Source organism: Rhinoderma darwinii, chromosome 3 (assembly GCF_050947455.1).
Source record: "Rhinoderma darwinii isolate aRhiDar2 chromosome 3, aRhiDar2.hap1, whole genome shotgun sequence".
Lineage (NCBI taxonomy): Eukaryota > Metazoa > Chordata > Amphibia > Anura > Rhinodermatidae > Rhinoderma > Rhinoderma darwinii.
This window is the reverse complement of record NC_134689.1, coordinates 252,777,863-252,797,318: the sequence shown is the minus strand read 5'-3', so window position 1 is coordinate 252,797,318 and position 19,456 is coordinate 252,777,863.

Sequence of the window (19,456 nt, the reverse complement as noted above, 5' to 3'; positions counted from 1 at the left end):
CCAAGTGTACTGAGCTCCCCTGTAGGTGAATGCAAAAAGATACTGACAATCAGGATGTATAGGGACACTAAAGAAAGCATTGGCCAAATCAATAACCGTGAAGTATGTAGATTCGAGTGGAATGTTACTCAGCAGAGTATGCGGGTTGGGGACCACTGGAGTTTCTAGTACCGTGGCAGCGTTAACTGCTCTCAGATCCTGGACCATGCGAAATTTATCGGGCTCTCCTTTCTGAGTTTTCTTCTTCACAGGGAAGAGGGGGGTATTGGCTGGAGATATGCAGTGGATAAGGGTGCCATTCCGTAGTAGTCCCTGAATCTGGGCGCCCAAGGAAGCTTCTTGAGTAGCCTTCAAAGGATATTGGGGGAGCCATGGTATGTGCACACCTTCTTTGAGGAACACTTGAACAGGTGGAACGGGTAATTTCCCTATATCTTCCCGGCCTGTGGACCACAAAGAATCGGGGATCTGATTGTAGAAATAGTCCGGAATGGGGGTGGGAGGGGGTTGGTGTAGAAGCAAGGGGATAGCCCTGATCTGACAGGTCTCTTCCTGGGACAGAGGAGTGTCCAAATCAAGGTACATTCCAGAGTCTTCGTAGCGGATAATCGCATGAAGTTTTTGTAACAAGTACGTTTTTGTAACAGGTTGAGAGGACAGGTATTGGAAACCACATATCTGGAGAGAATCTTTTGTTGGGCCCCAACAGGTACGGGGTAGGTGAGCCTAGAAGAAGATGGCTTGCCGTCTACACCAACGCAGGAGATATAATCTTCAGATATGAAACCGTCAGAAGGTAGATCCTTAGTTCTTATGACTGCACCCGTGTCCACTAGAAAAGGCAAAGAGTGGCCTCCCACCAGGATCCTAACAGAAGAAATAGGTCCAGACTGTGCAGTAACAGAGGCCATGGTGGGCACGGGCTTGCCGGTTCCCTATGGTCGGTAAGGGCGTTCCGGAGAGCGATTATGGTAATCGCCTTGAGGTCGCGGATCGGGTCGATTGTCCGGACGAGTTCTGCAGTGCCGCCTAAAGTGCCCTGGTCGTTGAGGAGGACGGTAAGCCTGTTGCGGGTAGAGAGGGGGCGTCGCTCTGCTGGTCCGGCATACATAATTGTATTGATATCCTGGCACACGGCTACCTTTGTAGACTCCTGTGGGGTGGGGGCTGGTTGTTTTTCAATAGCTTTAGCTATGAGGCGGACCTTCCTGGGATCCATGTCAACATATTCCGGCCTTCCCTCCACCAACTTCTTCTTGATATGCTCCTTGACACCATTAACAAAGGAGGTCACTAACAACACCTGTTGCATTTTGACTTTAACATCAAACCCCCGGTCTTGGAAAAGGGATTGTATCCGGGCATAGAACTTCTCCACTGATTCCGTGGTGTCTTGGGTGCAGTCTGAAATACTCGTGGAAGATTCCGTTAACCTATCCCTGGCCCACCCTTGCATTTGGCGGCAAAACACATCTCTTGATTCATAAGTTACCTGATTTGGTACTTGTGTATCATCTAAGGCAGACTGGATTATGGGCCAGAAACTGTCCCCCGCCTTGATGCTAGTGATGAGTTGCAAATCCTTACATGCCGCTGAGTATGTCTGTTGAATTTGTCTGAGTCTCCTGTAGAACGGCATAGGATTCTTGTCCAGGTCCGGCAGTTGGCTCACAATCTGGTTCACTTGCGTCGGATTGAAGGCCACATATTTGTTGGGTGCGTCACCTTGGGACGTGGTCGTAGGTGGGTCAGGGACTGGAGGAGAGCCGGGGATGGCGGAGGAAGCGGCTGTGGTAATCCCGATCTCCCGAAGCAGTGCCGCATCAGGGAGTACCACGGCGGGCGTGGATATGGGAACTAGAGGTAAGGCTGTAAGAGGGGGTGGGTAGACCGGTGGGCGGGTTAGGCCAGGTAGCAGTTCATCCGGGTCTTCAGGGAACGTCTCCTTAAGTAAAGGTGAGGGGATAACTTGCTTGGACATGTTCTGCATGGCCTACTTGAGTGCTTGGACAGTAACATCATCATTGCTAATTAATCTGATTTCCTCCAGAGACGGCACTACTGGGTGATGCCGTATGGCCTGAACAATTGCCTGTGCGCATGCTTGAGGTGGGAAACCGAAAATGCCTGCACTAATAGCTGGGAGTGCTATGGTTGTGAGGCGTTTATGATTGGCGAAATCCAGAATCCTGTGGACAGTTGTCTGAAGCTGCTGAACACAGTGCTCGTGATTCTCGGCCTCATTGACAGGGCCTACTGCATGTACTATCAGGGTGCAGGGGAGATTTCCTGGGCCTGTGGTTACCAGATCTGTCACTCTAAGTGGGCCCTGTTCCTGAACTATGAGATCGCTATCACATTGGATTCCGACACCTCCGGCGTGTACTATTGCTCTGGCCACCCCTCGCATATGGCGGAGCTTACTATTAGCTGGGTTGACAATTGCATCCACTCGCTGGGTGACAATATCGCCCATTCCTGCCATCAACAAAGTGTCAGTAGGCCACACCAGTCTTTTTGCTAACGGTTCCCAGTACTGCGGGTGTCCCGCATCAGAGAAAGTATCCCTCTCCTCCACTGGTGGGGACTCCGGTATGTTAAATGTGACATGGCCCGGGATCTGACTGACCGGGAGGAGGAGCGTACGTTCCCCTTTCACAGCATGTAACTCATGCTGGGATTCAGTGTTTTCATCCGGTTCAAGCTGACTCCTTCTCTTTTCCATTTCGCGTTGAAAGGCTGGGCTATTATGAAAGTCATCTATGGACGGGAAGCGCCCAGTCATGGCTGGGACAATAGGAAAAAGGGGCACAAAATCTTTCGGGACATAATAAGCACCTTCCGGTGTAAGCACTGGGTATAGTGGTAATGGTGGCTCTATGGTAGCTTCCTGTGGAGTAGAAAGATGGCCGCCGGGGGTGGGAACTTCCTGTGACATACTGATGTCAGTTCCGGGCGTACTGGGCGTGTCTGTGGGTGCGGAAGGGGTTGGGCTTGGGGATGGGCTTGGGAAGGCTGATTTGGTTGAGCCGGACGTGACCTCATCAGGGGGTGAGGGGCGGCCTCTCCCACAGGAAACACATTGTTCAATTGTAAGGGGGTTTTGCTGGCCACAATAAGGACACACCGAACATGAGGGACGGCTGCCATTATAAGGCGGCGGCTGGTCCTGTGATGTATAATACATATAACATAATATAATACCTTTCTTATTCCTAACTTCCTCTTCTGCAAATCCCTCTTTGCTGACAGCTATGGGTGTTCGCTGCCATGCTAAAGCACTTTCCATCAACTTACTATCTTCCAACTTCCCTTTGTTCTCCCAAATAACTTTTGCCCAATCTCCAGCTTGCAGCCGCCCTCCCCTATGCATTCCGCACACTTCCATCAATTTCTTCATTTTACTCACATACTGCTTCCCTTCCCTTCGCTTCACCAAATCATACGAATAGGCCCGTCCGGGTACGGGTGATCCTGATGATTTGAATATGGACCGTAAACCATCCATTCTAACCTTCTATATCCTTCACGTAATTTATATGACAACTTTTGGCCTGCAACCCTCTTGTCTGGCCAATATATTACCTACGACTTATCAGTGTTTCCACCCTGCGTGCACCTGTATAAGGCAGGTTATAATACTATCCACGACTTATCGCACGTTATTGTGCCCGCGTGCCCCTGTATAAGACAGGTTATATTTTCTATCTAGTCCCTAATTATCCAGAGGATGGTTAGTTGGGCGCGACTAATTTCTTACGGGTTCGTGACCACACAGCAGGGATGTCGCCTCTGTCGCCTGAGATAATCCAGCCAACCGACCAGGGTTCTACAGTTTCCCACAAGACCGTCCACCAACACAGATAAGACGAAGATTTATAAAATCAACGGACTTACCGTGTTATTGTGGAGGTGATCAGGCTACTTAAATGGGCAGTCCTGGGTCGTCTGTTTCACCCTGTGATTGTCGGTTGTCCGGATTCCGAAATCCCCTCAAGTGTGGCCCCAAGTTGGGCGCCAAAATGTCAGGGTTAAACTTCCTTCTCCCTGTTATTCCACACCGAATAGCCACCTCTGTAAATTGGAACTCAGGGCATGCATGGAGAAAATATACCACGAGACCAGTTGGTATAGATCCTCCCTCAGTGAGGTAGGAAGTGAACTGAACTTTTTATTGAACACCGAAACACAAAGAAATCTTCCCTGTAGGAAGGTGGGACGTGCTTAAGCCCCATTGGCTCCTCAGCTGTAAGTTCTTCTGTACACTCCTCTTGCATTCCAGGGGTGGTGTCTCCATAGGCGTGTCCGTCATGCAGGCTCCTTTGTGTTCCATAGATCCAATCTCTTTGTGAAATACACTGATATATATATATATATATATATATATATATGTAAGGATAATATTTTTGCAAACAATATACATGGTAATGATCCCTGACACCATGAGCCCGCCCACTCCCCCATACATCACTAAACGCAGTCGAGCGCCAATAAAAGAAGCTGGTGCCTGCTTGCGCCAATGATGAAATGTCCCTCCGACCGTCCATTGTGCAAGAGCCAATGAACTTGGCTCTTGCTCTAAATGTGACCTCCCTGTTGGAGGGACAGCCCTCGTCTGCCCTGTAGCGCTCAGACACAGTGCCGGCAGCCTAGGGGGATGGGTTCGGAAGTACGGCTCCCGAATCGGAAGAAGCGCCAACGTTGCCATGACGATGACGCTTACAGCGTCATGCACCATGACAAAAGAGCTTCCTATAGAGAACGATGGAAGAAGGCCTCCGTCGGCTCTAGGGCCTGTTCACATCACCGTTGGCTTTACATTCTGGGGTTACGTCAGAGGTTTCTGTCGGGTGAACCCCGCAACGGAAAGTGAAAGTGAAACCACAGCTTCCTTTTCAGTCATCATTGATATCAATGGTGACGGAAACATCGCTAATGGTTTCCGTTCGTCACTATTCCGGCAGGTTTCCAGTTTTCCGACAGAATCAATAGCGCAGTCGACTCCGCTATGGATTCCGTCATTAAAACGGAAACCTGCCGGAATGGTGACAAACGGAAACCATTAGCGATGTTTCCGTCACCATTGATATCAATGGTGAGTGAAACGGAAGCTGTGGTTTCACTTTCACTTTCCGTTGCGGGGTTCACCCGACGGAAACCTCCGATGGAACCCCGGAATGGAAAGCGAACGGTGATGTGAACAGGCCCTAAGGGAGCGTGACGGAGTGACGAGGGGTCGTCATGATGTCACGTGCGAGGGAAGGGGGTGGGGCAGAAGGAGAGAAGCCTGCGAAAGAGTGCTGGGGAGAGGCAGGAAGGAGCAAGACGCCATAGATAGGGTGAGATAGGGACACAAGTGTAGAGGAACACTATCTACCTGTCACCCTACTACAACGTGAATTCTCCCTGGAAAGGCCCCAAGAGACTGAGGACTGCTGTTCTGCGTCTATTCCCTCCTATCCTCTGTGACTGTCATAAGTCGCCGGTGTCCCTGGGCTCAGATAAGTTCTACATACAGTATGTGTAAATGAGCTGTTGCTATTTATGATCTTATGAGAAATGTTCATATGATTTTATTTTATGAGGAGTTAAACAGTGTGTGAAGCAGACTTATTTTAGTAGCAAAGCAACAGAAGCTGTAATTATTCTAACATATGGGCAAGTATTGTAAGGTGTCGCTCATGTTTGTCACTTCTGGACTGGTTGCTTTCCCAGGTGAGCCTGTTGTTACATGCCCACCGACTGAGGGCGGGAGAGGGAGACTGCGAAAGGTAGCGGTTAGCGCCGCAAGGACCCGCGGTGGTGTCAGTAGGTCTATTTAGTTAACTGACACTCGCGGCGCACCCAGGAACCGAGAGTGTAACTCGGGCAATGCGAGTTCAGGCGCGACCTCTCTCAGGGGGACTCCAGCGGGAACGACGTCCCCAACCTCAGTTTAGTTTTCTGCTTCACACTGAGAAGTCTTGTCATTGTATTACACTAAACGTATATACTCAGCATCTATGTCGACTCTTCGCTCGTAAACAAGTATAGGACCTGCTTACATCCCTCCTCCCTCCCTTTTATTGGCAGTGCGTTGAATCAGTCAGCCTCGCCATCATTAACGGTGCTGACTGAAGTGTGACGATTACCTTTCAAAGTAGCAGAGGATAGATAGTAGAATAAAGGGAGAATAGAGGCAGAGGACAGGAGACAGTATATAGGAGCACGGGAGTATAGAGGCAGTATACAGGAGTATAGAGGCAATATATAGGACAGGAGTATAGAGGCAGAATATAGGACAGGAGTATAAAGGCAGTATACAGAAGGACAGGAGAATAGAAGCAGTATATAAGACAGGAGTAAAGAGGCAGTATATAGGACAGGAGAATAGAGGCAGTATATAGGACAGAAGTATAAAGGCAGTATACAGGAGGACAGGAGGATAGGAGAATAGAGGCAGTATATAGGACAGGAGTATAGAGGCAGTACATAGGACAGGAGTATAAAAGCAGTATACTGGAGGACAGGAGAATAGAGGCAGAAAATAGCTAAAAAGCAAGATAGAGGTCAAATACAGCTGAAAAGTGGAATAGAGGCAGAATACAGGAGGATAGAGGCTGAATACAGCTGAAAAGCAGAATAGAGACAGAATACAGGAGGATAGAGGCAGAATACATTTGGAAAACAGAATACAATTAAAAATGCAGCTATACAGATTTTTCAAATGGGGCTACGTATGGTAGCGGGGGATTCCAAACAAAAGTCTCGGCCAAAAGGTGGTCCCGGCCTCAGAAAGTTTGGAAACCACTGCTTTAAACATATGCCATTATAGCCTGTGGGTGTTAAACGCATGTCCAACCAGGGCCGCCATCAGGGGGGTATTAGGGGTAGTGGTGTGAGGGGCCCGGCCAAACCTAATTGAAAGGGGGGCCCGGCAACTGCCTCGACATTCTTTTGGTAGGAAAAAACGGGCCCCTTCAATGGGGCCCGTTTTTTTCACCAAAAGAATGTCGTGAGCTGCTGCGGGCCCCCTCCCCTCGTCATGGGGGGCCGTCAAACCGTCCGCCCGCGCGCGCGCGCGCACCCGATCGCGCGCACAATGAAACTCCCGCGCGTGCGCACTCGCGAGCGCGCATCCACGAACGCCCGCACTGGGGACCGCCCGCGCGCGCACCCGCGATCGACCGCGCGCGCACCCGCGACCGGCCGCCCGCGCACCCGCGAACGAAGCGCGCGCAGCCGCGGACCCACATGGACAAAACTTACCTGGAGCCTGGCTGGAGGTGAAGGACTGGACGTCTGGACCGAAGACCTCCCCTGGAAGACATCGCCGGAAGAGGACTGGAGTGGGAGCAGCTCTTCTGACAGTGAGTAAATTATCTCAAAGTGTTGTTTATGTATGGCCCTGTTCACACAGTATTTTGCAGGCAAAAAAAAAAAATCTGCCTCAAAATTCCTTAAAGAATTTTGAGGCAGATTTTGCCCTGCCCACACTATCTTGCCGCGTTTTTTTGCTGCGTTTTTTGCCCGCGGCGATTGAGGCCAGCAGATAAAAAACGCAGCGTAAAATGCATTTTCTGCCTCCCATTGATTTAGATGGGAGGTCAGAGGCGGAACCGCGGCAAGAAAGGACGTGCTGCTTTTTCTTTTTTCCGCGACTGGCTCCCATTGATTTCAGATTAAATCAATGGGAGGCGGTTTTGGAAGTTCTTTGGTGCTGATTCTGACGCAGAAGGCCCAAAAACTCTGTGAACTGGGCCTTATTCTTAGGGCTTATTCAGACGAACGTGTAATACGTCCGTGCAACGCGCGTGATTTTCACGCGCCTCGCACGGACCTATGTTACTCTATGGTGCCGTGCGGACTGTCAGTGATTTTCACGCAGCGTGTGTCCGCTGCGTAAAACTCACGACATGTCCGATATTTGTGCATTGTTCGCGCATCACGCACCCATTGAAGTCAATGGGTGCGTGAAAATCACGCCCAGCGCTTCCGCAGCCGTATAAACTATGAATGAAAACAGAAAAGCACCACGTGCTACAAACATACAAACAGAGTGTCATAATGATGGCGGCTGCGCGAAAATCACGCAGCCGCGCATCATACGCTGCTGCCACACGGAGCTGTTATGGAACTTTTGCATGCGCAAAACGCCACGTTTTTTGCGCGTGCTAAAAGCACACGCTTGTGTGAATCCGGCCTTAGGGTAGGAACACACTAGGCATGAACGCTGCGGATTTTATGCAACACATTTTATTGTGGAAAATCCGCAGCGTATTACAGTCGCAGCAGAGTGGATGAGATTTTAACAAATCTCATTCACACGCTGCAAAAAAAATGGACCTGCAGTGTGGCTTTTGGCTTTTTAAGTCGCATGTCAATTTATTCTGTGGAATCGCTGCTCCTCTGTTGCGGAAATGCTGCGGTTCTGCCGCAAAAATCACAAAGGAGAAAAAAAAAAGGTACTTTTTTAAATTGATAAAGTTTAGACTTGCCCCGGCCGTAGTCCTGGTGACGCGATCCTCTATTCTTAGCGCAGCCCCGCCTCCTGTCATGACGTTTCATCCCATGTGACTGATGCAGCGGTCACATGGTCTACAGCGTCATCCCAGGAGGCGGGGCTACGTTCAGAAGAGAGAGATGCGTCACCAGGACTACGGCCAGGGCAAGTCTGAACTTTTTTTTCCCTGCAGGATTCCCGCAGCGGACACGCCTCACGAAACCTGCGCCGCTATTTGGTGCGGTTTTGCTGGCGGAATTCCCTGCGGCTCCCGGGATAAGCTGTGTCGTTTTACTCAGCATATCCGCCTAGTGTGTCCCTTATGATGTCGCTCCTGGAGCTGCTGCCGGTCTCTAAATAGGCAGTTGGTCCAGTAGAATTTGGAATTATTTTTTTTTGTGAACCAGCTTAAAAAAATACAAAACTTTTGTGTTAGGGCCTGTTCACATCACTGTTCGCTTCCGCTCCGGGGTTCCGTCTGAGGTTTCTGTCGGGTGAACCCCGCAACGGAAAGTGAAAGTGACAGCACAGCTTCCGTTTCAGTCACCATTGATCTCAATGGTGACGGAAACATCGCTAATGGTTTCCGTTCGTCACCATTCCGGCTGGTTTTCGGACGGAATTAATAGCGCAGTCGACTGCGCTAATGGTGATGGAAACGGAAGCTGTGCTATCACTTTCACTTTCCGTTGCGGGGTTCACCCGACAGAAACCTCAGACGGAACCCCGGAGCGGAAGCGAACGGTGATGTGAACAGACCCTAACACAAAAGTTTTGTATTTTTTTAAGCTGGTTCACAAAAAAAAATAATTCCAAATTCTACTGAACCAACTGCCTATTTAGAGACCGGCAGCAGCTCCAGGAGCGACATCATAAGGGACACACTAGGCAGATATGCTGAGTAAAACGACACAGCTTATCCCGGGAGCCGCAGGGAATTCCGCCAGCAAAACCGCACCAAATAGTGGCGCAGGTTTCGTGAGGCGTGTCCGCTGCGGGAATCCTGCAGGGAAAAAAAAGTTTAGACTTACCCCGGCCGTAGTTTAAGCGACGCATCTCTCTCTTCTGAACGTAGCCCCGCCTCCTGGGATGACGCTGTAGACCATGTGACTGCTGCAGCAGTCACATGGGATGAAACGTCATGACAGGAGGCGGGGCTACGCTAAGAATAGAGGATCGCGTCACCAGGACTACGGCCGGGGTAAGTCTAAACTTTTTTATAAATTTAAAAAAGTGCCTTTTTTTTTTTCTCATTTGTGATTTTTGCGGCAGAACCGCAGCATTTCTGCAACAGAGGAGCAGCGATTCCACAGAATACATTGACATGCGACTGCAGTCACACTGCAGGTCCATTATTTTTGCAGCGTGTGGATGAGATTTGTTCAAATCTCATCCACTCTGCTGCGACTGTGATACGCTGCGGATTTTACACAATAAAATGTGTTGCATAAAATCCGCAGCGTTCATGCCTAGTGTGTTCCTACCCTAAGGCCGGATTTACACAAGCGTGTGCTTTTTGCGCGCGCAAAAACGTGGCGTTTTGCGCTTGCAAAAGGTCCATAACAGCTCCGTGTGTCAGCAGCGTATGATGCGCGGTTGCGTGATTTTCGCGCAGCCGCCATCATTATGACACTCTGTTTGTATGTTTGTAGCTCGTGGTGCATTTCTGTTTTCATTCATAGTTTATACGGCTGCGGAAGTGCTGGGCGGGATTTTCACGCACCCATTGACTTCAAGAAAAAGCAGCACGTCCTTTCTTGCCGCGGTTCTGCCTCTGACCTCCCATCGAAATCAATGGGAGGCAGAAAATGGATTTTTCGCTGCGTTTTCTGTCTGCTGTCCTCAATCGCCGTGGGCAAAAAACGCGGCAAGATAGTGTGGGCAGGTCAAAATCTGCCTCAAAATTCGGTGCGCGGTTCCAGGCGGTCGCCGGTGCGCATGCGCGGGAGTTTGCGGGTGCGCATGATCGGTCGCACAGGCGGCGGTGTTTGACGGCCCCCATGCTACCCAGGGCCGCCATCAGGGGGGTATTAGGGGTACTGATGTGAGAGGCCCGGCCAAACCTAATTGAAAGGGGGGCCCGCAGCTCATGACATTCTTTTGGTGAAAAAAACGGGCCCCATTGCAGGGGCCTGTTTTTTTTCTACCAAAGGCAAGTCGCGGCAGTTTGCCGGGCCCCCCTTTCAATTAGGTTTGGCCGGGCCTCTCACATCAGTACCCATAATACCCCCCCTGATGGCGGCCCTGGGTACCATGATATAGTACTGGACGGAGTACCGTTAACAGGCGGTGCCACGGTAGGGGGGCCCAGAAAATGTAGCTGTAGGGGGCCCTGAAATTCCTGATGGCGGCCCTGTGTCCAACAGTGGTATCCATCACACATAGGCTTTAATGGTACTCGTTTAATATATACATCATGAAAAGGGTCATGAGAGTTCATGACCTATCCGTTAGAAGCTACCATTATAGCCTATGGGTGACTAATGTCACTGTAAAGCACTGGTGGCATAACATTTTTTGTTTATGTTTAGCATGTCTATTGAGAAAGCTCCAGACGTACACGCTGAACGTGTCCATAGGGCTTCATTGTCAGATGGAGGACAAAAGAGCGTCTATTTGGATTCTGTCACTATATTGCAAAGCAAAAGTTATGTGATGGCATAGTAGACTACACTATTCCATTCTGTAGAGTCCAGTAAAAAAGTATACATTAAACGTATATATTTTTTAACATGGTAGGCTATGGGTGACGAATGCTACTGTATGCCGTCTGTCACAGGCTTTCGTTAAATAGATTTATCATAAACTTTTCAATATCTTTTCATAATGAATCCGTCAAACGGATGCCGTTATAGTCTATGAGTTATGGATGCTTTAAACAGATGCCTAACCGTGGCATTGGTCACCCATAGGCTATAATGTTATCCATTAAACAGAAATACAGTGTCATAAAAGGGTAATGAGCGTACATGACGTATTCGTTAAATTGGTACCATTAGAGCCTATGGGTGACAGATGCCAGTGTGAGGCATTCGTCACAGCCTACATTTAATGTATATGTCGGGATCTTTTCGCTAGGGTGTATGTCAAATGTAGTCCAAAAAACGTGGTGTGAACATAGCAAAATATGTAAAAAAAAACTTAAACCTTTGACTCTGTCAGCCATCTGTTATAAATGGACTCCCATGTTTAAAAGAAGTAAACATTTAACATACATGTTTTTTTTACTGGATGACTGTAACGGAAATGCATACCATTCGTTGGCTATCCATCAACCATAGACTCCCATCTTTAAAAAAAAAGTATACATTTAAAGGATATGTACACCTTTGAAGTAAAGCATTTTGTTTTATATAAAGCAATGTTTTTCCTGATTTTAAATAGATTTTTCTTAAGAATTAGTTTTACTTTTAAAGATACAGCTTCTATGTTTCCAGTATACATAAAAACTGTATTAGTCCGCCAAAGCTGATTCTGTCAGGTCAGCTGAACTGATAGCTCTGCTGAAAGCTGGTACCGCATGTTTCTGAAATGCAGGATCCAGCTAATAGTGATCATGTCTACGTTTATAAATTTGCTTCAAAAGTTTACATAGCCTTTAATCACGTAGGCACTAGAATTTCCGTTATTACATAATATTACAGAATATTGAAAAATATGCATATGATGGAGCTTTGCTCTAAATCCGGAATCGAATCTAAACAATGACAACCTTTTTATGATTTTCTACTGCATAATAATCTAAAACAAAACACTGATTATTATGTTCGTTTCAGAACTAGGTCAATACCTAAGGCTGAACCCAGCTGTACTTAAAACTAGACATCCGATTCTTAAAGAATATTGCTGCCTAGAGCAAACTGTAGACACACAGTTCCAAATGAGAAGATATTCAGATAACCTCTCTATCATGGTACAGATGGTGAAGTGTCACTGTAGTAGTACTGCTACAATCAGGGCCGTAGCTAAAGGCTCATGGGCCCCGATGCAAAAATTCTTACTGGGCCCCCCCGCAAACTTCTCATGGCCGACGGTCCGCAGCTTTCAGCTGCATCGCTGGGTCTCCTAAGTGACCCAACAATGCAGCACTAGCAGCATTTGAATTACGTCCGAAAATGCGGCTCAAAAGCGTTGGCAAACATCTGCCCATTCATTTGAATGGGTCTTACGATGTTCTGTGCCGACGGTCATTTTTTTTTACGCGCCGCTGTCAAAAGGCGACGCGTAAAAAAGACGCCCGCGTCAAAGAAGTGCCTGTCACTTCTTTAGACGTAAATGGAGCCGTTTTCCATGGACTCCATAGAAAAACAGCTCCAATTACGTCCGTAATGGACGCAGCGAAAGATGCCTGCACATGCCATTACGGCTGAAATTACGGTGCTGTTTTCTCCTGAAAACAGCACCGTAATTTCAGCCGTAACAGACGCTGCAGTGTGAACATACCCTCAGGGCTTAAAATGTCAGGGAAATAGCCCCAATACATATGTGTCCGCACAAAAAAATGTGTGTATAGGAGACAGCATAGCATATCTATAGCACTACGACCCTATAAACTATGGATAGGATTAGATACAGTGGCTCAGCAGACAGTATCACACATGATAGGATTAGATACAGTGGCTCAGAAGGCAGTATCACACATGATAGGATTAGATACAGTGGCCCAGCAGACAGTATCACACATGATAGGATAAGATACAGTGGCTCAGCAGACTGTACCACACATGATAGGATTAGATACAGTGGCTCAGCAGACAGTACCACACATGATAGGATTAGATACAGTGGCTCAGAAGGCAGTATCACACATGATAGGATTAGATACAGTGGCTCAGCAGACAGTATCACACAAGATACGATTAGATACAGGGCCCAGCAGACAGTATCACACATGATTGGATTAGATACACAGCTCAGCAGACAGTATCACACATGATTGGATTAGATACAGGGCCCAGCTCGCTGACATTGCGTCTCCAGCGCTGGACCCAGGATAGGTAAGAATAATAATTTTGCTTCTTTATGTGTTACTGATTATTTTTGTGTGTTTGTGTTTTTTTTAAAGGTTCGGTTGTTGGACTTCGGATTCGAGGACTTCAATGACGCCGTTTTTTTTATTCTCAATAAAATGGTTAATGAGGGTTGTGTTTTTTTATTTCAATAAAATATTTTTTCTATGTGCTTGTATCTTTTTAAACTTTATTACCGTATCACCGCATTAGTAATGGCCGCTGGCTGATTGACAACCTCCATTACTAAGGCGAGGCTTAATGTTAGCCGGTGCAGAGGCTACACTAACCCCCATTATTACCCTGGTACCCACCGCCACCAGGAGTACTGGGAAGAGCCGGGTACGAACCAGTACCCGACCATCTGTAGTGACGGGCAGGCACCGGGGTGGCCGCAGGCTGGTAGTATTAGGCTGGGGAAGGCCAAAAACAGTGGCCCTTCCCACCCTTGTAATGCTGCCTGCTGCTGCTGTGTTGTATCTGGCTGGTTATGAAAATTGTGGGGGACCCCACATCGTTCTTTCCAATTATTTTTTATTTTCTTTTTTTTAAAATGACGTGGGGTCCCCCCCATTTTTCATAACCAGCCAGATACAATAAAGCAGCAGCAGCCTAGCATCACCAGGGTAGGAAGGGCCACTGTTTTTGGCCTTTCCCCTCCTGATAATACCAGCCTGCGGCCACCCCAGTGGCCGACCATCAATACAGATGGTCAGGTACTGGATCGTACTGGTGCTATTTTACAAGGGGGGACTGTGTGGCGCTGTTTACAAAGTGGGGCAGTGTGGTGCTATTTACAAGGGGGGCAGTGTGGCGCTATTTACAGGGGGCAGTCTGGCGCTATTTACAGGGGGGAGCAGTGTGGCGCTATTTACAAGGGGGTCTGTGTGGCGCTGTGTACAAGGGGGCTGTGTGTGGTGCTATCTACAAGGGGGGCTGTGTAATGCTGTTTACAAGGGGTGGCTGTGTGGCGCTGTTTACAAAGCGGGCAGTGTGGTGCTATTTACAAGGGAGCAGTGTGGCGCTATTTACAAGGGGGGCTGTGTGGCACTGTATTCAAGGGGGGCTGTGTGGCACTACCTACAATGGGAGCTGTGTGGTGCTATCTACAAGGGGCGCTTTGTGTGGCAGTATCTACAACAGGGGAATGTGTGTGGTGGTATCTACTACAGGGGGTTGTGTGGCACTATCTACAAGGGGGGCGTGTGTAGCGCTATTTACAAGAGGGGCTGTGTGTGGCACTATTTACAAGTGGGATGTGTGTGGCGCTATCTACAATGGGGGCTGCGTGGCGCTATGTCACGGTCACAGGGTATGTGGACCCACTAGGCCGCTCCTCCGTAGTGGAGAGGCAGCTGACCAGGTCACAGTCTATATGAAAGTCAATAGTAGATAGTAATGCTTTGGTACCTGAACTAGTCCAGACGGTGGCTGTGGCTTCAGCACAGATGGAGGCCGGTGCAGCAGATAGCACCAGACGTGGCGGGCAGTATCCGATGTGGCAGAAGACGCTGGACGTGGCAGAAGACACTGGACGTGGCAGAAGACACTGAACGTGGCAAACAACAGCAGGTGCAGTAGACACGACTTCAACACTGGTAGGCACAGGAACAAGAACAGTACAGGATACACGAACAGGTAACGGGGCACAGTAAAAACTGGAACGGGAAACACTAAGGGACCATTTGCAAGACAGACTGGGATAAACTAACAACGCTCAGGCAAGGATCAGAACGGCTGGGGCCTTCTTATAGGACAGGAAATGATGGGCCGTTGATGATGATGATTTCCTGATGTGCGCGCGCTGGCCCTTTAAGCACGGGCACGAGCGCGCACGTGCACCCTACGGGACACAGCAGAACGGAGCGGAAGTGAGCACTGGCATCTCCTAGGAAGGAGATGGGGACCAGCGCTCACGGATCCATGGCTGCGGGCATCGGGAGGTGAGTAAGCCCGACGTCCCGTGGCCATAGACGCTACAGTATCCCACCTCTTACGCCCCCTCTTCTTGGGGCCAGAGCGAGAGAGGAATTTTTGTAATAAGAGCAGGATCACTGAGGTTCTCTTCTGGTTCCCAGGACCTCTCCTCAGGACCAAACCCTCTCCAATCCACCAGATAGAAGGTCCTTCCTCCTAGCCTTTTGCAGTCCAGGATCTCCCTCACCTGGAATACATCAGAAGAACCGCTGGGAGCAACTGTGGAACTAGAAGACTTGCTGTAGCAGTTCAGGACCACTGGTTTCAGGAGGGACACATGGAAGGAGTTGGGTATTCTGAGGGTAGGAGGCAGTCGCAGCTTATAGGAGACAGGGTTTATCTGTTGCAGAATCTCGAAAGGACCAAGGAACCTGGGAGCAAACTTGTATGAGGGTACCTTCAAGCGAATGTTTTGAGAGGACAGCCAGACTTTAGTACCCGGAAGATACTGAGGCGGCTCTCTTCTCTTTTGTATCTGCCTTTCGCTTCATGCGATCAACTGCCAGCAAAATAGAGGACTCGGTCTGTTGCCAGATTTGCAGAAAGTCCCCAAATACAGAGTCAGCAGTGGGTACCTGAGATGAAGTCGACACTGGAAGAGGGACTCTAGGATGTTGACTGTATACAATGTGAAATGGAGTAGAAGTGGTGGACTCACTTGTGTGGTTGTTGTATGAGAACTCGACCAATGGAAGAAGCTGTGCCCAGTTATCGTGCTGTGAAGAGATGAAGTGGCGGAGATACTTCTCTATGATCTGGTTGATCCTCTCAACTTGCCCATTGGACTGGGGGTGATAGGCTGAGGAAAAGTCCAATCTCACATCGAGGAGTTTACAGAGAGCTCTCCAGAACTTTGAGGTAAACTGAACCCCCCGGTCGGACACAATGTGAAGAGGCAAGCCATGCAAGCGAAATATGTTTTGAATGAAGAGACTCGCCAGTCGGGGAGCAGAAGGTAGGCCGGTCAGCGGGATAAAATGTGCCATCTTAGAGAACCTGTCCACCCCAACCCAGACAGTGTTACATCCTGCTAAGGGGGGAAGGTCTGTGACAAAGTCCATTGCAATGTGCTGCCAGGGGGCACTGGGTACAGGCAGAGGTTGAAGCAGGCCGGCCGGCTTGGAGTGAGTAACTTTGTTAGAAGCACACACTGTGCAAGAAGAGACAAAGTCCAGAACATCTTTAGGTAGCGTGGGCCACCAGAAGAGACGAGCAATCTCTTATGGACAGCAGCGTGCCCATCTAGTTTAGTACTGTGTCCCCATCTGTCTGCCAGCCGAACAAAAGTCCTCCCTGGAGGGATGTTTCTAATCTGCAGAGGATTAGCAGTGACAATGCAGGACGGGTCTATGCTAGTCTGAAGGGACTCCACCGTGTGTTCCGTCTCAAACGATCTGGACAGGCATCGGCCCTCACATTCTTGTCAGCGGAACGGTAGTGGAGCAGAAACTGGAAACGGGTGAAGGACAGCGACCACCTGGCTTGATGAGGATTCATTCTTTGAGCAGACTGAAGGTAGGTACGGTTCTTGTGGTCGATGTAGATCAAGATGGGGTGAGCTGCGCCCTCTAGAAGATGTCTCCATTCCTCCAGAGCCAATTTGATGGCCAGTAGCTACCGATCTCCAATAGAGTAATTGTGCTCATCAGAAGAAAAAAGTCTTGAGTAGTAGCCACATACTACTGCCTTTCCTTTGGAGCTCCTCTGGAACAGAAGTGCACCTGCACCAACAGAGGAAGCGTCCACCTCCAATGAGAACTGTCGAGATACGTCAGGGTGATGGAGGATCGAAGCTGAAGTGAAGGCTTTCTTGAGGCGGACTCTGCCTCTGGAGTCCACACCTTGGCGTTCACACCCTTCTTGGTAAGGGTAGAGATGGGAGCTATCAGAGATGAAAAGTTTGGAATAAACTGCCGGTAGAAATTTGGCGAATCCCAGGAACCGTTGTATGGCCCTCAGGCACTGAGGATGTGGCCACGCCAGGACAGACTTTAGTTTCTCAGGATCCATCTTAAGACCTTGATCCAAGATGTCATAGCCCAGGAAGGGCAAAGACTTATTTTCAAAGACGCACTTCTCCAAATTGGCATATAAGCGATTCTCTCTTAGTCGCAGAAGAACTTGACGGGCATGCCTCCGATGGGTCATCAGATCTGGGGAGAAAATCAAAATATCATCGAGATAAACTACAACACACATATAGAGGAGATCTCAGAAAATATCATTGACGAATTCCTGAAATACTGCAGGAGCGTTACACAGTATGAAGGGCATCACTAGGTATTCGTAGTGCCCATCGCGGGTGTTAAATGCAGTCTTCCATTCGTCACCCCGGCGAATCCGGATTAGGTTATAAGCCCCCCTCAGATCTAGCTTAGAATTTTTTTGGGCTAGACAGATGGTAGACCGGAGAGTGATTGAGGCAGAGGGGGCATAACAGGACGGACTTGTGACAGGCAATGGCTATGGCATCTGGAACCCCATTAAAGAACTTCTCCGGTACTCCAGTCAAGAACCGGGGTGTGTAGGCGGAGGTCATGGCAGACCCAGCAGGATAGGATTGATAGCCTAAGGTAGTACCAGGAAGGTGATCTGCTCTGAGTGAAGAGTTCCGACTCGTAGCGTCAACAGCTCTGTGATGAGCATAATCGGATCAGGCAATGGTAGACCATTCACAGAGGCAACAGCCAGGGGTCTCTCCAGATGGACTGTGGGTAGACGTAAACGATCCACTAGATCCTGCTGGATGAAATTAGCAGCTGCTCCAGAGTCAAGATAGGCAGAGGAAGGATGTGACGTCTTTCCGGAGATGATGGCCACAGGAATTGATCATTTGGGAGAGGTTTTAATGTTTGGAGACGTTTCACATAGAGTTGCCTCTCCAACCAACCCTTGGTACAGGAGTTTCCTGGTTTCTGTGGGCATTGGTGCCCAAAATGACCTTTAAGGCCCCAATACATACCTAGTTCAGAGGAGCGTCTGCGCTGCTTTTCCTGTTCAGATATCCGGACTCTGTCTACATGCATGGGTTCTTCAGGTAGCGCACTAGGGGAAGGCAATAGTGATCTCTGGACCGAGGGTGCTGGTCTGTGGACCCAGCTCTCCTGTCGAACTTCTTGAGTGCGCTCCCGGATTCTCATATCAACCCGAGTGGCTAACAGGATGAGGGCATCCGAGGTAGAAGGAAGGTCGCGGGCTTCCAGTTCGTCCTTGATGTGAGAGGACAGTCCCTGCCAGAAGGTCGCCACCAGTGCCTCATTGTTCCATGCTAGCTAGGCTGCCAGGGTACGGAAGGAGATAGCATACTCCCCTACTGTGGAACCCTCTTGCTTGAGGGTCAACAGAGTAGCTGCGGCAGAGAATGTTCGACCCGGCTCCTCAAACACGGCGCGAAAGGACTGCAGGAACAAGGCTTGGTCCGAGGATACAGGTCCTTGTTGCTTCAAGATTGGGTTCGCCCATGCGAGGGCCTTGCCAGCAAGAAGGGAGATGATAAATGCTACCTTGGCCTCCTCGGAGGGGAAGAGATGAGCCCTTAGCCTAAAATGAACCGTGCATTGGTTAATAAATCCTCTACATGCTCTGGGATCACGTCGTAGTCAGGAGGAAGAGGCAAAGGAACTGTGGATCCGGAACAAACAGGAGGAGCAACGGGCAGTGGCACAGAAACAGCTTCAGGAGGAAGAACCGGAGGTGTAACAGTGAGTAGATCAAGACAGACCAGGATAGAATTCCCAGCCTCAAGGAGTTGATCCTGACGTGTGCGTAGGTCATGCATCTCCGTCTGTATCTTCTGGACTGCGGTCTTGGGCTGGCCAGCGGGTTCCATGGCCTGAGCATACTGTCACGGTCACATGGTATGTGGACCCAATAGGCCGCTCTGCCGGAGTGGAGAGGCAGGTGACTAGGTCACAGTCTATATGAAAGTCAATAGTAGATAGTAACGCTTCGGTACCTGAACTAGTCCAGACGGTGGCTGTGGCTTCAG